This window comes from Portunus trituberculatus, chromosome 11 (genome assembly GCF_017591435.1).
Source record: "Portunus trituberculatus isolate SZX2019 chromosome 11, ASM1759143v1, whole genome shotgun sequence".
Classification (NCBI taxonomy): domain Eukaryota; kingdom Metazoa; phylum Arthropoda; class Malacostraca; order Decapoda; family Portunidae; genus Portunus; species Portunus trituberculatus.
In genome coordinates this window covers 169,412-173,248 of record NC_059265.1, presented here as the reverse complement: position 1 = coordinate 173,248, position 3,837 = coordinate 169,412, and the positions used below count along the sequence as shown (strand labels likewise).

The 3,837-nt window shown below is 41.5% G+C and overlaps 1 long non-coding RNA gene across 4 annotated transcripts in view; it reads left to right on the top strand.

Moving 5' to 3' along the window:
• Nucleotides 1–3,301, top strand: part of LOC123502251 — a 21,036-nt gene extending 17,735 nt beyond the window's left edge. For all 4 annotated transcript variants that reach the window (XR_006673837.1, XR_006673834.1, XR_006673835.1 and 1 more), the window contains exons 3-4: nucleotides 12–94; nucleotides 3,239–3,301. This is a non-coding gene — a long non-coding RNA (uncharacterized LOC123502251). The remainder of the gene's footprint in view (nucleotides 1–11; nucleotides 95–3,238) is intronic.
• The last annotated feature ends 536 nt before the right edge of the window (nucleotides 3,302–3,837 follow it).

Below are 3,837 nucleotides of genomic sequence, written 5' to 3'. Positions count from 1 at the left end.
CCTCCCTACAGGATCACCGGCCGTACTAAAGGAAGTGGCTCTATGTAGGGATGGAACATGGCAACTGCACCAGCTGGGACACACCTAGCCAACTGTGAGTATTGAAGGCTGTTTTGGGTTGTTTAAGGCTGTTTGAAGACTTTGAGGTTGTTTTAAGGCTGTTTGAATGTAATGCTGTTTTAGAGTGTTTTAAGGCTGTTTCAGGATATGTAATGCTGTTTTAGAGTGTTTTAAGGCTATTTTAGGGTGTTTAAGGCGTTTAAGGTTGCTTTAAGGGTGTTTAACCCATTAACACCCAGACCTATTTCCCGTGTTGAGATTGTAGTACTTTTTGGCAAGCTGTGTGTTTGTAACCTAACCAAGACATGCTGAAGGAAAAATCATGATAACTTAAGTCAAAGCCTAAGTGAGTTGCAGAGGGTGACATAAATGATCCAGCAGGCGGATCAGTTAGCGTCTCGGCCCCATTGCATATACTTACCTTAGTAAAGGAAAAAATCCAGGTTTCTTTACTTTTTTCGTAGTATACTTAGCATCTGCGTATTTTTCTAGTTACAAATTGGGCTAATTGTAATGTTTCAAATTTGTACCTTTTTATTCATAAATTGTACATGAGCAAAAATGAGTCCTAATACTTGGCATACACATATTTCTCTTTTATATCACTTTCTGCTGCACTGCTGCTATTCATCCACAAAATATACATTACTGTATTTGTTGCTATGAACATTCGACCTCATATTCATGTACGTGTGTGGAAATTTGCAAAACACTCCATGCACAGTGCGACGTCACACTTCAACAGTACAGGTCAAATTTGTAGCAATAACCCTCATCACCACAAAGCGACCTCAGCTTGTACCCAAACCTGATGGATGGGCTTCCCCCTGATCAATTGCTTGAGGCCATCATGACCATAGTATCTCACCATCATTTCATCAACAGATAAAGTCTTATGGAACACACCATACTGCTGGAATGAAGAATTTAGCATATCAATCAGGGGCCGGACTTTGAAAGCCTTGTCTGTGCAATCTTGTGGGCGACTGTTGTTGTCTTGTACATGTAGGTACGCTTTTATCTTCAAGTACTTGTTCCTGGATAGAGCTTAATTGTTTGACAGTATTTTGAGCCACATCATCAGCATCAGACCAGTAAAGTGGTTCGCTAGGAAGAGTGACGTACCCAGAATAGATCAGGAAGCCAATGAAGGCTTTTGGTTCATGGTCTTCCAAGCTAAACAGGGGATCATTTTTCACTGTGTGTGCATAACGGATTGTTTCTCGCTTTATGAGCGCAAAGATGTCGTCGGTGAAATATCCTCAAAGATGTCAACTGGTGTGTGACCGTCAAGTTGTTGGTGCAGTTTGGCCTTCAGCTTTTCGGTTTGGTTTGACATCTCACCCCACTTGAGTACCGTGGTATCATGTGCCTGGAAGTAGAAACAGCACTTTAGTAAATATTTAGCATTACATGCATTTCCAAGTTAAAACTCCAACAGTAATGATGAAAAATCAATGAATTAGTGTTTGAGTAATTCTGGCCACAGACAAATACCTGAGTAAACATGACATAAAGAATCTGGTGAATACACGTTAATCATCATCATATTACTTTATTAACACAAAACATGACATAATACTAAACAAATAACTAACGCTAACCTTCTTACTCCACACTGGTGTATCAACACAGTCCAGACGTCGTTTTTTCTTCATTCCTTGGCCAGGTTTGTGTGGTATGAATTTCAATGGCACCAGGGACATCTTTTACCATTGGTATAAGTGTATTATCATCATCAACTTCATCCTCATCACTTAGATCATCATCAGGAGGAATGTTCACCAAGTCTATTATTACTTCTGCATCATGATCAACGTTGAACTCCTCACTACATAACAAGTGTGTAGCTTCTTGCACACTGAGGCATTTCACAGGAGCATTAGACATATTTCGCAGCTGTTGAGCAAAATAACTTTTCAAGCTAGTAAGTATATGCTCTGTAAAGTATTCATTCACAATATCAGAGAATCAGGAGGATGTATACAGTACGTCTACAGGCAACTGTGCTGCTGTGCTGCTGTGAATCTCACACTGGGTGACTGATAACGGTTCCGCCCAGTGGACCATATTTGTCACCTCTAATTGTAGTGAACTTGCAATTCGGTAGATGGTGTGATAGGGCAGATAATTCAACTGACATGTCATGTAGAAAGTGTTGTGCTTGTATAGTGAAAAGGATCAAGAAATATGACATACACTTCATCACCATTTTTTACTGAACATGAACAAAAAATTCACGAAAATTCAATCCTAATGACGTGACCACTGGGGAGATTTGAATGTCGTTGCTATAAATAGGTCCTCCCACTTCTGCTTACTGTAAGAACACTTTTCTAAACTCAATTTGCTCAGCATGTTTAAGATACAGGCCATCAAAGACAGATCACCAAACATGATCCACTGGGCGGTAATCGGTTAAGGCTGTTTTAGTGCTTTTTAGGGTTGTTTAAAGGATATTTGAGGGTGTTTTAGGGTGTTTAAGATGGTTTTTGGCTGTTTTAAGGCTATATTAGGGTGTTTTAAGGGTGTTTCAAGGTATTTTAAAATTTTGGCTATTGCAGTGATGAAGTACATGCCCACGCCATCGCTCCATCAGTGCTTCATCTACTCGCTTTGTGTGTTTTTTATGGTTCAGTGACAAAGTGACTAACTGTTTTCAGGGACACTGGGTATGGTGGCTTGGGGGGAGGGACCGTGTGGCCTGAGGGGAGGGGTGGTGGCCGGCGGGCAGTGTGTTACTGACCAGTGTGGTGTAATGGTGTTGTCATTGTCACCCTTGAGGGATTCTGAGGGTGAGCTGGCTCTATTAGATGAATTACAGGATTCTAAGGACAATGAGAGTCAATCAGAAGGCATTATGGGTATCTCCTATCTCAAAGCCCACCAACTATTTGACTGCTAGTGTTCTTATTGATGTAGTGATAATTACTCCTGCAGTGTATCACTTGTGTCACTATGTATCTTGTATTATCACTTCACTTATTCACTTATTCTCTATGTGTCACTGTCAAGCACTTCACTTACTTACCCACTGCTTCAATAACACTCTGAATTTATGGCCTCACACTGAAACACTAAGGTCTCTCTCTCTCTCTCTCTCTCTCTCTCTCTCTCTCTCTCTCTCTCTCTCTCTCTCTCTCTCTCTCTCTCTCTAATCCAGTTTTATTTATTTCAGATTGTGTTAAGAATATGGAGAAAGACGGACCAAGGCAAGAAGAGGAGGAGGAGGAAGAAGAGGATCAGGAACAGGAACAGGAAGAAGAAGAAGAAGAAGAAGAAGGAAGAGGTGGAGGAATATGAAAAGAGGAGAAGAAGAAAAGAGAGAAAAAGAAAAGGTAAAATAATAAATATTGTCATTTCATAAAGTTTTTGCTATTTCAATTCTCTCTCTCTCTCTCTCTCTCTCTCTCTCTCTCTCTCTCTCTCTCTCTCTCTCTCTCTCTCTCTCTCTCTCTCTCTCTCTCTCTCTCTCCTCTCCTCCTCCTCCTCCTCCTCCTCCTCCTCCTCCTCCTCCTCCTCCTCCTGTGCTAATACTATTACTATTATTACTATCCCAGTGTGACCTGTGTGACCTCTGACCTTTTGCCGCAGGACTCCTTGGACTGCGACTTCACTGTGACCCGAGAGGAGGTGGCCACTCAACACTGAGGTCACACGGCTCCCTTCCTTATGCAGGTCAGTGGTGTGGTGTGGGGAGGTGTGGTTGGGTTAGCCTGGGTAAGATTTTGAAGCCTATTTTAGGCAGTTTGGCATGTTTGGAGGGTATTTTTAAAC